The 17,004-nt window shown below is 43.0% G+C and overlaps 1 protein-coding gene across 2 annotated transcripts in view; it reads right to left on the reverse strand.

Annotated features, from left to right (window-relative positions):
- The window catches only part of Vsnl1 (visinin like 1), a 113,380-nt gene extending 100,685 nt beyond the window's left edge, over positions 1 to 12,695 (reverse strand). The window contains exon 1 of one of the 2 annotated variants that reach the window (XM_050141929.1): positions 12,487 to 12,695. The gene's annotated coding sequence lies outside the window, so the exon portion shown is untranslated. Of the gene's footprint in view, positions 1 to 6,781; positions 6,830 to 12,486 lie in introns of those variants that run through there. The other variant, XM_050141931.1, reaches the window with a different exon arrangement.
- Between the last annotated feature and the right edge of the window lie 4,309 nt (positions 12,696 to 17,004).

Here is a 17,004-nt window from a genome sequence, read left to right on the forward strand (position 1 = left end):
GCAGAAACCTTCTATGCATGCTAGCTTCTAACAACACCTCTTTGGAAGAGAGTCAATTTTCCCAGTTTCCCCTGTGTTCTGGGTGACCTCAGTCCGTGTCTCTTTCCTAATGATTCCCCCCTCTTGGTTCACACTACAGCTTGTCTGCTATTCACACAGCAATTCTGGTCAGGTCCTCTCACTTTAAGAATCAGACCTTTTTTGTCTTATTCCTCAAAGCCAAAACCAGTTTCCTGAATGGGTTTGCTACATAGTTGGCTCCCATTATTGTTTCAAACATGTCCTATCATGTTTCCCTTTCCTAACCTGGTGTATTATCTTGGACTAGTCTATATTTATAGTAAAATATTTTATTACAATAATTTTTCATGTATGTATTGGCAGGGGGTGCAGTTCCTGGGGTTTGAACCTAAATTGCAAGGCTAGGCACCGAATGTTCTTATTCACTAGCCATCTCCTTGGCCTCTGATCTATATATTTTCAGGTTACTTTTGAGTGTCAGAAAAATGATTGTTTTAGAAATTAAAAGCCTTAGCATCCTTTACACATAAATTTGTACTTTGTATTCAGTTTGGCTTCTCTTTCTTTCTTCCTTCTTTCTTTCTTTCTTTCTTCCTTTCTTCCTTCCTTCCTTCCTTCCTTCCTTCCTTCCTTCCTTCCTTTACTTCCTTTCTCTCTCTCTCTCTCTCTCTCTCTCTCTCTCTCTCTCTCTCTTCCCTTTTTTCAGCACAGTCTTATTTGTTTTTGGTTTTCTGAGTCAGAATCTCATTTTGTGGTCTCAGGTGGCCTGGAACTCACTATGTGGATGAGGCTTGTCTTCACCAGCGTCTTCATGGCTCTGACTCCTGACTGCTGACTTTGCAAGCATGCACAACCAAGTCTGCCTCTCAGCCCATTGTGATGTAGTCATGATGAGTAAATAGTAATGGGTCTTGCTTTCTTCTCTCATCTGCTCCGGACAGGCGGTGAGGGAAGAGGATGGCACAGGAAATAGGCAAGATCTTATGAGCAGGGTCACAACATCCTGGACGTTAGTGTCCTGTGAGTCAGATCCAGGCCATTTCTCACTGTTCTGGGATGTGTGAGGGACGACACACACCTCAGTGATGGGCAAAGCACAATCAACTTCCTAATTAGTCCTACTCTACTGGTCTCTAGTGACATGTCACCTGAATGAGCCAGGTGTTGCCAGCCGTACTTTCTTTTTTCTGGAATTCTCCAATTTTGCAGGAGATCTACTGTGAATACAACAATTATAATACACCCCCAGAGCTGCCAAGAGGGGACAGAGATATTTTCTGTTAGGAAGCCTAGATTAGGGATCCTAAGAAAGGATCAGAATTTGGTTATCGGTGCTGTAGCACTGTGACATTTATCATCCTACCTTTGGGCCTGCAGTTGGAGTGGGAAGGAACAGAAGGGCAGAAGGACAGATTTTAGCAGACAGAGACTTTATGTAAAATTTCCCCAAGATCAGTATCTTGATTTTTGAGTTACCTTCTTAAAAACTGAGGATAAGGGGGCTGGAGAGATGGCTCAGAGGTTAAGAGCACTGACTGCTCTTCCAGAGGTCCTGAGTTCAATTCCCAGCAACCACATGGTGGCTTACAGCCATTTATAATGAGACCTGGCGCCCCCTTCTGGCTTGCAGGCACACATGGAAGGAATGCTATACACATAATAAATACATAAATATTAAAAAAAAGAAACTGAGGTTAACCTAAAACTTTAAAGCTAAGTAATAATAATAATTATTATTATAATTATAATACGCTCCTTCCCCTCACATACAATATGTGGCACGTGTTCACAAATGCTCGACTCTCCCCCTAACTGGTAATTAAACAGGCCAGGTCAATGTTTAACTGAAGGATAAAATAACTCAGAGAAGAGAAGTTACTTCTCCAAGGCTGAACCCCACGATGCCAAGAGTATAGCTCTGACATCTGAAACACACATCTAATTAGTCTTGTAATTAGTCCTGACCTCCATGCAACCCTCACCCCAGAGTTTACCTTCTGGTCTCCTTAAAGCAGGTTTCCTGACTGAGCACTCCAGAAACAAAAGAAAAAGCTAATAAGCACAGTCTCTCACAAGGTCCCTTTGGCGACACCCTTAGAAACAGAGTTAACCCAAGCTTCAACAGACCCCGTAGCCTTGACCACAGGACTAAATATAGTCATTACTAGTGTGAAAATTCGAACTGTAGGTGAAGATGCCGTACAACAGATAATTTCCCCTCCAGGAATGTTTCCACAGAAGTCTTTGAGGAAAACTGAGTTTTGGAAAAGTTTCTTCAAGGAATAAAGTCTACCATGCCCTTGCTACCAACTTTGCATCACCACCTCCAACTATGCCAGACTGAGAAGTGTATGTAGACGCCATCTTAGTGCCATCTCTATGAGCTTTTGTTTGTTATGAAGCAGTGGTTCTACTGTGGCCTTTAAGATTGATTGACTCTTATTTTATGTGTGTAAGTGCTGGCCAAGAATGGATGTATGTGTCCCACATCCATGCCTAGTGCCCATTGGGGTTAGAAGAAGCCATCAGATCCCTTGGAAATGGAGTTGCTGTAGACAGTTTTGAGCCACCATGTGAACTAAACCTGAGCGTTCTGCAGGGGCAGTAAGTTATCTTCACAGCTGAGACATCTCTACAGACCCCTTCTCTAAAACATTTTGCTCAAAAATTTAGTAAACCACCTATGACAGTGTCCTGAAGAAGCTGAGAGTGTATCATGTATGTATGTGTATGTTGTATGTATTTTTTCCATCACTTCTGTTTGAGGACTACCCTTTGTTCATGACCTATTTACGTTAGAACATTCCTCTAAAGCCCACAGCAACTGAAGGGTTTTGGAGTCTAACCCTGATATCCATATATTCGGCAATGCAGACTTATGGGCTCCATTTCTGCCATTTTCTAAGTGTTATTTGATAGACATTCCCTTGATGAGCAAAGCATACATAAAGACAGTGGCAGAGCGGGCACAAGTGAAGGATGGTGCTTCCTGGAATGTATTACATGTGTGAGAGGACCCTCGGAAGAGAATGCGAAGGAAAGGGAAGACAAAGTTGAAAGGGTGACTGGGTTTGGGTAGATGTTCCCTGACCCTGTGACACACACCATCAAGCCACTGGAGTGGGAGGGGACTGGCCATCAGTTGAAAACGTCAGCCACCTGACACTTTGGATTCTTTAGTTGGAAATGTATCTTAAGTCAATGACGGAAATTTTTTTTTCAAATAGATGTAGAAATACAACTCAAAGCTAGGGCATAGATTTGGTTAGCACGGCTTTACAAAGGTTGCGTTCGCAACTCTACCCGGCATACATGTGTATTAACTATAATTCCACCTCAAACCTACTTGAAAAAAATGCAGCAGAACTCATCTATGCTGGACTGGGAGAAATAGTGAGTGCAGCCTGAGAAGGTGGGCAGGAGGGAGAGGGATGGGCAGAGGAAAAGGAGGAGGTCTGTGTGGGAGGGATTGCTTACTAGGTGCCAAACTATTTCAGTTGCTACATGTGTAAGTATGATGGCCCTCAGCACCAAAAGATTGGAAACAAAAGCCCTGCTCCATTCTGGGATTCACCTGGGACTCTTCTTTTTAAGTATGGAAGCCTCAAAATGCAGGACCAACATTTGTCAACCTCAAAGGGAGAAAAAGATGTTTATACCTGAAGACTAGAAAGGTACTTAAGTCACCCAGTAAATGAGGAAGAGTTAGAAGAAGGGGAAAACAGCTCTTAAAATAGTACGATCATGATGTAATGGGGTGTGTGTGTGTGTATGTGTGTAGAAAAAAAATACAAACAAGTTTTTGGTTTAATGGGAAAGAGCTGTTGGAATTTTTATTTTAAACTGTAAAAGCCCTGGGAGAAAAGAATGAAAGAGATTCTAAAAGACTCCTCCCACAGACACAGGCAGGAAGATTAGTCACTGGGTGAGCTGGAGTAGTAGGGGAGCTAGAAGGAGGGTGTGTTTTGGGAGGTAGTGAAGGATAGTAGCTTCAAAGTATAACATTTTCCCATGAACGAGGCAGAGCTCTTGAGCTGTTTTTACCTAAATTTGGTGCTCAGCTGTAGGGCGGAAAGGGAAGACAAGAGCCATATTATTTGCCCACCAAATACCAACCCATAGGTAAGCTTATATGTGTTCAGTTAGGAAACAAACTTGAAGCTGCCTTTGCAGTTCTCAGCTATATGTAGATATCACATGGAGGAATGATGGAGACAATGAAGAAGGTGCATCCAAAGGAGGAATGAGAGAAACTAGGAGTCTGAGGTCTCCACGCAGGCATTTGTTTCTTCCCGACCTTCTTCTTCTGCGCATCGAAACCACCTTTGCTTTTATTTATTTCTTTTCAGTACAAGAAGTCCTATAACCCACGTGGCCTTGAGTTGCTGAGTCTCTTGCCTCTACCTCCCCCATTTCACTTGACTTACTGTATTGTATCCATGTTCTTTATTAGGCATAATTTCTTGAGAGTTGTCACAGTATCTTATTTTAGGTTGTTCTACAGTAACTAAATGATACGACAGCTCAGTGACCCAAACAGTGTTGATTCTTGGTGAAAAGGATGACTGTAAGGATATTCTATCATTTGTTGCATATTTTCAGTAATGAGGGTTTGTTTTCCATACATACTTTTTTAATTCAAGAGGGCTGTAAATGACTTCAGAAATGAGTGTGAGGGATGAACTAATTTATAGAAGGTCATACAACCAATAAAATACTGAACTGCAGGATTTTATCTGGTTGAACTTGGCTTGAAGATTTTCATTTCCCCCCAAAACTGAGGATTGAACCTGGGATCTTTTTTTTTTTTTTCGAGAGTTTCTCTATGGTTTTGGAGGCTGTCCTGGAACTAGCTCTTGTAGACCAGGCTGGTCTCGAACTCACAGAGTTCCGCCTGCCTCTGCCTCCCGAGTGCTGGGATTAAAGGCGTGTGCCACCACCGCCCGGCTGAACCTGGGATCTTATGCTCTATCTGAACCCCCTTCTTTATTTTATTTTGAGGCAAAGTCTTATTAAGTTGCTTAGGCTGGCTCTGATTGCACTCTGTAGCTATATCAGGTGTGTGTGTGTGTGTGTGTATGTATGTGTGCTGATACATGTATCTTCATGCGCATCTCTGTGAGCCTGTGTGTGTATTTATGTATTTGATTGCCCTGATTCATGTGTGCTATACATGTATCTACATGTGTATCTCTGTGATCCTGTATGTGTGTATGTGTGTGTACTTACGTATTTGAGTGTGTTGATATATGTGTACTGATGATACATGGACCTACATGTGTGTCTCTGTGATCCTGTATGTGTGTATGTGTGTGTATTTATGTATTTGAGTGTGTCGATGTATGTGTGCTGATACATGCACCAGTGCAGCTGGTCCGGCTAGCTAGCAAGCAAGCTCCAGGGATCTCCTGTCATCGCGCCCAGCTTTGCACACAGGTGCTGGGAATAGAGTCCAGAGGTCCTCATGCTTATGCAGCAAGTACTTTCCGGAGCCAGCTCCAGACCCTGAACTTTCAGCTTTTCTTCCTTATTTCCTCAAGTTGTTGAGAACACAGTCCTGGGCTACCATGACTACCTGAACATTCTTGACTGTGTTTCCTGTCATTTTGTTTAAACTCAGTGGAATCTTCGTGTTGAGATTCCTCAACACGACCTAAACTGACAGAGGCTCGAAAGGATGCTTTCCGTCTCGCTTGGAAAAATGAAAACTTTTATGATCATTTAAAGGAAAACTAACAATTTTGTATCTGCAAATTAAATTTCTTTCACATTTTAACTTTGCATAGGACTTGCTGTGTGAACAAGAAAACATAACATCAAACGCTTCATGTAAAAATTATAAAAGCATTCGAATTTTGGAGTGAATATTGTTAAGAGTTTTCAAGACCTCATAAAACCCAATCCAACAATTTCAACGAGCAAGAGTTCCTACCGGAGATGCAAACAACACCAGCTGACATTTGCACATAAAGTAATGGCACTAATATGTCACCACTATTGAAAACGCTTGCTGAGTCTCCAGAGGGGACAGTTGACTTAGAATTTAAATACCGGCTCTCAAGAAATTAGAGACAAATTTGTGAATGCAACAAATGAACACAGCCAGTGCAAAATACAAACCAGCAGGGCAGCCTGAGATTCAGAGGCTGCGGGGTAGGAAACCAACAACCGCAGCAATCATTCTAAAGTGCAAACATTACGTTCTTCTAAGTCACCTTAATGAAAGTTTACCTGTGCTTTGAAATACAGTCAACATGGTAACAATTTGCAAAAAGAAATCTATTTAGACACGGCTTGTCAACAGTTTTAGGTCTTTTCTGGCCTCAGAGATAGTAAGTAAACACAAAGATAGAAAAGAAGAATATATTTATAGTTTCTATTTTTAGAAAGGTTCTTATATGAGGAAGAGTAGAGAAATAAGATTCTGTTTATGGGTCTAATTAATTGATAATTAATTAGATAACTGATATGGTAGCACTGTATTTTATGGACAATATTTTTTTTAAAAAAGATCAGCAATTATTATATTATCTGTCTTGAGAGATCGAGAGCTACTTGGTGCACAAGAGTGCTCCAGGTCTTAATTGTAATTTGTACAAAAGGGTATAAAATGTTCACCCAGGCGTTATTCAACAAGCCATTGGAAATAATGGCGAGGGTTATATATATTTTTTTTTATCAAAAGTAAACAATTGGTGGTCATCAGTGTAAGGTCAGCACTGTGCCAAGGCAATGAAGACATCCAGAAAAGGAAACTTACCCGGCTTGGCTTGTATGCGTGAAGTAGATAACGCACGTAGAGCGTCCGTGTAATGTATCCACAGGCACCTTAATAGTAAAGCATCGGATCTCTTTGAGTATTCTTCAGGAATTCGCTATTACATTTTTGTTTCATTCATTAAGTAGTTCCTAATGCATCCCTAAGATCTTTGCCCAGTAAAATTCTCAATGAGTTGGGCCACGAGCAGCTCAAATTATTTTGATTCACTTAGGAAAGCCATCATTAGAAGCAAACCATAAATGGGAAATGCAATGTTATGGTCCCTTCACAACAGGATCACATTAACACAATTCCACAGCTCCAAAGACTATGATCTAAATAAATATACTGCTTAGCTGTCATAGTCTAGGTTTATATTTTTTGACTTATCAATATCAATTACTGTATATACACAATCTAATTCACCTTTCTACTTGTTAATAAATAAATAAGCAGTTTTTATCTTCTTATAATTTATTATTATCCCTTAGAAACTTGTTTATTTTCTAAGGAGAGACAGAAAGGGGATGGATCCAGATGGGAAGAGTGGAGGAGAGGAATTAGGAGGAGTAGAGGGAGGAGAAATTGTAATCAGGATATACTGTGTGAGAAAAAAAATCAAATAAAAGGAAATAAAATAAAATAAAAAAGTGGATTAAAAATGACATTCTTGCTTTTCAGGTTGTGAGCCTACCCTTTAACAGCCGAGCGATTGCTCTAGTCCAGCATCCTACGTTTGAAAGAACTGACGTAATGCTTTTATATATTTACTAAAAGTAAATTGTAAAACATACTTTAGTATATAGCATTTGATTTTAGTAAGAAGATACAAGATTTTTTGAGTATGTATGTGTGTGTGATGTCTGTGCCTGTGTGTGTGTGTATGTGTGCATGCGGGTGCACGCACACGGGGGTGCCTGTGTTCAGATGCATGTGTGCGCATGGACGTTGAGTTGACCCTGGATGTCTTCCTCTGTTGCTCTCCATCTTGCTCTTTGAGGCAAGATCATTCACTGATGCCAGAGTTCACCATCTATGTTTGTTGGCCCGTCGGCTCCAGAGATCTGCCTGTTTCTGCCCTCATCAGTGCTAGGGTTTCAGATGTGTGCCACTGACCTTGGCTTTTATGTGGGTTCTAGGGACCCAACTGGGGTCTGATGCTTCTTCAGCAGGCACTTGACTAAGTCATTTCCTCAGTTTCCCAAAAGATATTTAAAACAAAGTTAATTGTGTATATGGTCAAAACAGAAATGATTTATTTGCTATAGCTGAATGTTACATGCAAATATTTAGCAGATAAATATTAGTTTCTGCTAAGGAATATATATATAGATACTATGAAAATACCAAAGATCATGATTTCATAAAGTCCATAAAGCCTTCAGGGTATAATTTTCCTTAAATACTATCTACATTATTTTTGTTGAAAGAAAGAATTAGATAACTATATGGGAGACAGAAATAGCAATCATTCTTTATTGTTACACATTTTTTTTTGTCTTCCAGGAGAATTAATGTTTATACCTATTACATATAACTGAGATGGTATTTATTTCAACCTTAGATTTGTTGAATGTATTCCCTTCTTTGTATGTATGTATGTGTATATGTGAGTATACATGTCTGTGTTCATGTATGGAAGTCATAAATCAAGCTCAATCCACCTATCTACCTTGATTTTTTTCTTTAATTGTTATTGTTAATTTTGTTTTGTTTCTTAGACAGTCTCTCACTAGGACTTGGAGCTCCCTGATTAGGCCAGGACGGCTAGTCATTGAGTCCTAAGGATTGGCCTGTTCCTGCCACCCTAGTGCTGGGATTTAAAGCATGTACTGCTATACCCAGCTTCTCATCTGGGTCCTGAGGATTGAACGCAGGTCCCAATGTTTGCATGCAAGCACTTCACCAACTGACCCGTCTTCTAAGTCCCCACAAACCATATTCCTTCTATAAAAGTAACTGCTTTCCGTTCCTAGATAATCACATATTTGAGGTGCTCAGAAACCACTCAGTACAATGAAGAGGACCTTTTGAAGTGACATTAACATACCAGGTTTAGCAATAAGAAGTCACATTTGCTACTGAAATCAATGCTGTGTGCCATCCTGCGGAACTCCTTTGGGAGTCTCTCTGAAATGTCCAGGATCCGTATCTGTATGCAACTCAACTAAACACAACCTTCCCGACCGTGCTATTCTATATACAGAAGGTCCTGTACAGAAAGGCTATTAACATTCCCAGGCACGTTTCTCAGTTACAAAACATACTTCATATATAGTCAACTGAAGCAAGACCCTTAGCAGCCGCAATCCTCTGGACCTCTGCAAAGGCTACCCGGTATTCAGAACAACCTGGGACAGAATTCCAAAAATCAAGAAGATTTTTTTTAAATGAAAAACATATCCAAGACTAGAGATCATCCCTTTCTAGAAAATGTTTACCAGCAAGAAAGGGAATGACATCACACTGTTAATTGGTACATATGCTTGGAACCCTTGCTACCTCTGGTTAACAACATCTAAGGCTGCTTAGCTCCTTTTGTGAGTGGAAACGAATCATCAACAAGGCCTTCCTCTGGCCTGCTCCACCTGTCACACTCTTACCCCCATGCTTCATCCTTTGGGGGCTAGGAAAAGCTGGCATTGCCTCCTGGGGACATTTGTGCTGGTTGTAGCTGTCTTCCCGAGTGTCTGGGAGATTATATTTTTGGAGAAAGAACAGGAGGGCCAAGATTATCTTTAAAAGGCATGGAACTGTGTGTAGGCACTCTGGAAATATTTTTTTATGGATGAAAAGGAGAAAATGGGGGAGAAACGGAGAAAGCAAGGGATAAGGAAAAGAAGAGAAGAAGGGGAGGGGGGGGAAAGGAAGCAATGAAGTGGCCATAAATGTGTTTTGGGGCTCTAGTTCAGCTCCTGAGTGAAGAAAGCCGCCCAAGAGGAAGGAAGAAAGTACCATCCAAAAACAGCCCTGTATGTGTGTGTGCTTGAAGAGCTCCAAAGGGATTAAGCAACCCCTCTACTCTCCTTCCTAAACTCACTTCAGGTTAAACCCACCAAGCTTTCTCCCAACAGCACTCCCCCCACGCCTCCCCAGGTGACTTCCCCTGGAGGGCTTCCATAGAGCCTGGAGATGCGGATCTGTGATTTGGCTTCTGCCTTCCAGGAGCCAGGGAGTTGGCAGAGTCCATTGTATGTTTACCCTGCAGTTTCTTTGCTCCACTCCATCTCTATCCCTGCAGCTGCAGCAGTTTGGGAAGAGGCTAGACTGGCAGAGGGGTGGGGATGGCACCTGCAGTAGCTCTGAAGCCTGGAGTCCCTGAGGATTCTGGGAGCTGGGCCAGGAGAAATGCATCTACCCCAGGCAGGTCTCATCCAGGAGCTACCCTTGCCTCTGTTTGCTGATGTTTCCCCAAAATTCTAAAGGTCTTAAATAAATTGACCAAGATGCACAGAACACCAGAGAGAGCAGGCTAAACAATAAAATTTTTGAAAAAAGGCAACTCAATGAGGTGGGTTTATTAGAAGTGAGGGGCAATGGAAAGGATGCTAAGGAGAAAGAGTTTAAAAAGCCCCTTCCTCACCCTGCAAAACCACCTCGCACCATATGAGAAGCCCAGGCATACATATCCAAAAACTGCAGCTGTGTAGCTGAAGATGCTGTACACTGCAGAGGAGAAGAGAATATTTACACACAGCACGACTTTTTTAATTGTTTCATAGACTGGAAGTTAATTGGCTTTATCTAGTTGCTTGGCCTCATCTGTAAAACCAGAGGTTTGAAATAGACACTGTCTAAAGGATTCTGCCTGATTTGAGCCTCTGTACCTCAGGGAGCCAGGGAATCTGAGACCCAACATCAATGATCTTTAATATGTGACTCCCCATTTCCTCTGCCTCCTGTTTATCAATGCCGAGCGACGCATGCACAGGTCATTGAACGGACGCCAACTCTCAACCGATGGCATGGAGTATGGCACAAATGTGACAATGATTGGTCTTTCTGTCCTGGAGTAAGGAAGAGGAGAAGCCCTGTGATGTCTACTTTGGATTTCCAAGGAGAGTCTATTCTAGAATTTTCTATCCCAGGTTTTATGCAGCGAAGTAAATTACCTATTCCTTTGAGGGCTTGAAAAATAGCTGGACTGATCAAATCATCAAAAGATGTCTAACATGATCCTCCCTTGCTATTCAGGGAAATTTTTATTTCGTTTCACCCCAGAAGAACGGATCGACTTTTCTGTGGGAATTCAGTACACACTAGCCCCTCTCCTCTTGTCTGCCTCATACCACTCGGCCAACCAGCTTCAATGCAGCATTTTCTGGAGGGTTATTTAGCTCTCACGTCTTGGCGAGAGTGCCCTGACGAATAAGGTTTACAATGGTGCAGACCCCACCCCCATGCCACACACGAATGGAGACAGTTTAAATGACAATAAGGTAAAAATGAGTTTGCACAAGTTTCATTTTAAATTTGCCTCAGCCTAAAATTCCTTTAAATTAATTAGAAAATACGGAGAAATCAAACTCCCCGACTTCTCATGTCTTCAAGTGGGAAGTGGCACAGGGGCAGGGTATACTTTGTGTTTTCCACACCCACCAGCAATCCCATCTCATTTTAGTCTCCAAAATATGGACAGGAGGGCAACTCTGGAAAAATGGATTCCCACTCTGGCATCTCACTGGGTACCAATCCGTGCCGAGATGAGCGCTCTCCCTCTCCTCGCCTGTGAAAAGCGTCCCCAGTCCCTCTACCCCCTCCCCATACACATTCTCACACCCTGGAGGGTATTCTTTGGTAATCTGTTTTTCCCAAACAGGGTTTGACCTTGTGAAGACGGTTCTTCTACTTTTCCGGGCTAGGAACAACCCAATTTAAGTCAAAACACAGAACGACCTTTTCTCCTTTAAGACAACATTACCAAATGCAAGGTGCCAGGGGGTGCAGTTCTTAGCCCTGCATTCCGGAAGGCGAATGCCGCATGCAGAGTCAGGTAGCTAGTTAGGGTTTGCGAGTCCCCAACCAGACACTCTTGACTCTGCTCAAAAAAAAAAAAAAAAAATCAAAGATGCTGTAGAATAGCTTTCTTAACAATTCATCATCGCGAAGAAGAAAAGGAAATAGCATTTCCTAAGTACTAAGCAACATACTTGGGCGCCTAACGCCTTGGATTTTAAACACTAGCATCCTGCATAGCAACCAACGGTGATGCCCACACTAGCCTCAGTCCATTCAGTTTTACTTAGCAAACACCTTTTGTGCTCCTCCACGGTGGAAAAAAAAAATGGTGCACCAATTTCACGTATGACAGGTTGGTACTTAACTGCAACCGCTCAATAGTTTGATCAGCAACTGGGAAACTTCACAGTCGTTTAATAAGCTACTTAATTCTGACTAAGAAAACCTACCTATTTGTAGTCCTCTACTAAAAAAAGCACCCAGTCTCACCTGTCTTAAATCTAGCCGACGTTCCCCGAACACGCCGCATATAAACACTCCTCCTTCCCCCACCGCGTTATCCCAAAAGGTCCCCCATGAACCAGCAGCACATTCAACTGCTAACGCTAACCAAGGCAATTGTCACCATGCATTTAGAACGCATCTATGCAAAGCAAAATATGTGACAATAGCCAAAGCATCTCCTGACAATTGGCTGCACTACACATGCAAAATAAAATGCAACGAAGATTGTATTTTCCACTTACAGTTTATAGCGCTGTGCACCGTCCCTTAACGAAAATGATAAAACTCAACAGTTCTTTCAAAAAAATATATATATTTAATTCGGGCTAACGGCTAAGCCGTCTCTGTGAGTGGTTCTCTCTCGCTCCTTTTCTAGGAGCTCCGGGCTGCTTAAATCCCTCTTGGATCGCGCCTTGCAAAGCCAGCGGTCGCAGCAACACGCTCGGGTGAATCTCTGCTGCAGATTGGGAATCCCATAGAAAAACCTAGGGTCCCTGGAGCAGCGTGCGCAAGCGCGCAAGCCTCCACCTCGCTGATCCTCGCCCCGCCTCCTCCCTCCTCCCGTGGCTCCACAGCCCAGCCTGGAGAGTTGTGACCAAAAGCCGCTTGGCGATGGCGCATGCTCACATGAAGGGTTTGGAGTTTCTGCGGGTGAATTCCAAGGCTCCGGATTTTAGCAGATACTTGAAAGGAGATTGGGAAAAGGAGCCCAGCTAACTCCAACTTCTGCACCGGAACAGGCACGAGGTAGGGCTGAAGGTATTCATTCACCACGCCCTGAGATTCCGGGGCCAAGTGACTTGAAAGCTACGTTGGAGGAGACACGAACACTGGGGCATTTTTTTTTTTTCCCCGCCGCTCTCAGTTTTAGTCCGGCCCTTGGCCACCTTCTGTCATACTGTAAGGTGAAGAAAACAGCAGAAATTCCAAAAAAACGATTCCAGCTAGACCCTAAGCCCCTGTCCTTGCACCACTGAGAGAATGGATGCGATTTGCATTTTGTCCTGGGGACATTTCCCCCAGAGGGATGGATGCTAAGAGAAGGGGAGCCAAATGCCCCGGTGGCTGGGCCTTGTAGGAGCATGTGTCATATGTGTCATGTATATATTTCATTTATTCTTATAATTTATTTCTTTTTTTTAAAGAAAACATTTTTCCATTTTACATACCAATCCCAGTTCCCACTCCCTCCCCCCTCCCATTCCCTCCACCTTCTCTCCATCCCTCCTCCCTCCATCCACTCCTCAGAGAGGGTAAGGCACATTGATTTGAGAAAGGTCCAAGGCCCTCCCTACTATATCTAGGCTGAGTAAGGAATCCATCCAAAGAGATTAAGTTCCCCCAAAGCCAGTACAATCAGTAGGGATAAATCCTGGTACCAATGCCAGTGGCCCCTCGCAGTCTTCCCCAGCCATACAACTGTCATCCAAATTCAGAGACCCTCGGATCAATGAGTCTTAAGGAGAGCTGGGCTCAAAGCTTCGGAACCCTGGTGACTATCAGAGAATGCCGAGAAATGCCATCCGTATACACAAAATATATATGTATTGAATATTCTTTGCATTTGGGCAAGGGTTAGGTGGAGGGAAAGTAGCCAATAATCCTTCAGATCCATGGTGAAGGTTCGGGTATTTTCCTTCCTCATCCTTAAGGTCCTCCCTGGATGACTTAACGTTTGCCAGCTCTGACCCGCTGCCCATTGGCCTGCCAAAGCCTAGAAAACTTGGCAAAGAGCAGCGCCCCGTAAATGCTGGTGGCTTCCCTACCTGGAAAGCAAGGAAGAATTCTCAAATGCTCACAACTGATGACTTTTCCCATTTACTGTTTTACTCAATACTTCTTTGAAGTGCCCACTAGTGGGCACTGCCCTGTGCTCCCGGGGTTGATGGCGCTTACAAAAAAAAAATCTCTGGAGTTTCATTTAGGTGGGAACTATATTTTCAATGGAAAGAAGTCCTGGGAGCCTGATGGAAATCAGTGTTCTTTAAGAGGAGTTCTACATTTTACCCAGGGTCTTTAGACACTTAGGTGCGTTCAAGGAAACTGCAAATACCTAGAGCGCCCCTGGTGGCCAACCGACTCTAAACTGGTTGCCAGGAGGCAGCAGGCTCCAAATTGGGAGACCCACTTGAAATGCATTTGAAGCAACTAAAGCAAGCAGAGCGGAGAGAATTTGGCCAGTGATGGATCACGCTGGGTGTGGATCTCAGGCCGCAACACCAAGAGGTTCAAAGCTAACCTCACAGGTCTAGAGCTCACGAATGCCCTTTCCGTACCAGACTCCCCAGAAAGGCTCAACAGGAAGACAGTGCACCTTCGGGACTCCCAGGACAGGGCTATTGGTTCTCCCTCCCAGGTGCGGGTGACCCTAGAAACCTGGAACCCGGAGCCGCTTGGGCCAGTCGCTCTGCCGCAGCCGAGCTCCAAGCCGATCTGGCGGGCGCCCTCCCCGCGCTCCCAGGCCGCAGTGCGCACAGCGCAGCAAGGTATCCCCCGCGAGCTGGGAGGGACCTTTCAGTTTCTCCGGATGAACCAGGGCCTTAACAGGTCCGGATAAGTTGCTTTTGTTAACCCGAGAGATCGCCGCTGAGGGTATTTAAAGTAAAACCCCGTCTTTTGTCGGTTTTCCCCACTGAGGTCGTCTGGTGTCTCCCTGGAGAACAGCTAGTGCACTGCAGTGTGCCTTAACCGAAGGGGGTCACGGTGCTAGTTTTCCGCTTTAACCCTACCAACCTTCTTATTGAGGCCCCGAGGACCCACTGGTGACAATATTCGGTTTTAGATAACTTACTTGGTTCTTGTGTTTAGGGGAAAAATTCACACGTGTACTTTTAACGGAGCTGTACCCTCGGTAGATTCGGCTTCAGTAGCTTGTTCCAAGAAGGCAGGCAGTTGGTTTTATTTTTCAGAAACATTGCCATTTATTCCACAACATTATGGGGTGTCAAGGTATGACATCTTAATTTAGTCTTTACTTGCGATGGTATATCCACTTAGTCTTTTAGTATGTTGTGCTGTTTTAAAAGTTATTTTTTAAATTGAGTTATGGCTAGAAAACCAGTAGGAAAAAATGTCCCCTCTTGGAGATTGTAGAGTGTTTGAGATAGGAATTCCCAGGCATCCTACAACGCGAGGGAGTCCACAGTTGCTCTCCTCCCGCACGCAAACACAGGTGTGTCTAGTGACCATGAGCCAAAAGAGACACATGCAGTATAGAGGAGCTATGTGCATTGGGATAGGATATCGGACTGAATGTAGCACCAGGTTGACTGAGGAATGCTATTTACATAAGATCATGCCTTAGTATTGGAAAACTAAGCTTTTGCATGTTGAGCATTTGGGATGAGTGTTTGTCTTGTTTTTCTATGTAGACCAGGGAAGCCTGGAACAGTCTATGGAGTCCATGGCTGGCCTTGAACTTGCAGAGGTTCTGCTGCTTAAGCCGCTCAAATACCAAGATTGCAGGATGGACTACCACAGATTGAAATAACATTCTTTGCAGAAGATTCTAGAACTTGCTTCTGTCTCATTTCTTTCTAGATTAGAATAGACAAACAAGACAAAAAACAAGAATAGCTTGTAGGCATACACAACTCCATTTAATATTCCCGCCAGCTTTAAGGGCTACACGAGGTTGCTAGGGAATGAGTACAGCGCCAGCAGGAGAAACAATCAAAGCTTGTGGGCCTGTGACCCCACGGTGATAGTGTTTATTTGAAATCTTGTATAGAAAAATATGTAAGCTAACAGAAATGGAACTTAAGACATGAAAGTATTCTGAAAACTGGAAGAAAAACTAAGTGAAAGGCATAGCAAGGAAATAAAGGGATAGAGATAGAATTTAATATAATCAGTGGGTAAAACTTCATCTAAACTGATAAAGAATAGTTAGAATTTTTGATTTCACATATATAGTGCTTTTTTATCCTGAAATCTAATTTTTATAGATGAGATAATTCTTCTTTATCTTGATGTTTTAATTCCATGTATTCATGTATTTATAAAAACCAAATAAACCAACAAAATCCCATTTCTGCATCAGGTAGGAAGTCTATCCTCTAATAAGACTGTACTGTGGTTTTTCTAATACATTGTATGTGTTTGTATTTCATGTGGTTTTGTAAAGTGTATGGGGAAATGCAAAAACATGGAATCCCATGCAGTTAGAAGGAGATCCCGAGCCTCCTTTACATGAAATGTTATAATTTTTAAAGATTAATATGTGTGTCACATGCGTGTACATGCCTAGGGAGTGCATGAGATCCCCTGCAGCTGGAGTGACAGGATTGTGCACTGGTAGACACTGTTGCTAGGCATCAAACTCTGGTCCTCTCCACCACCGAGCCATCTCTCTAGCCCTGAAATTCTCATCTTAAGGAAGATCTTGTTGATCCTCTCCCAGTCCACCCTTGATTGAGTTCCACAAGACATAGCCATATCTAAACTGTTTGAAATATAACCCCAGGGCATGGAAAACAGTCTCCCTGGACTTTTGACACTCACAAAGCCTATCTTTAAAGCCGTATGGAAGGCTCATTGTCCAGCCTGATGCCGGGAATTTCTTAGAACCTCAGAAATGGATATGGCAAGCCAGGTGGGAAGGGAGCCATAAGTGTGTAATCACAGCACGTGAGCAAGTGTGCCTGGAGGAGCAAGAGAGGCTGCACAGTGAGAGCTTGCCTCAAAAGGTTAAAAAAGAAACAAGAAAGTAATCTGTATTCCGTTACCTCTTCTACATTTGAGTCTGACCTTTATATTCT

Source organism: Alexandromys fortis, unplaced genomic scaffold (assembly GCF_014885135.2).
Source record: "Alexandromys fortis isolate MF-2015 unplaced genomic scaffold, M_Fortis_MF-2015_v1.1 scaffold_30, whole genome shotgun sequence".
In the NCBI taxonomy this organism is placed as follows: Eukaryota; Metazoa; Chordata; class Mammalia; order Rodentia; family Cricetidae; genus Alexandromys; species Alexandromys fortis.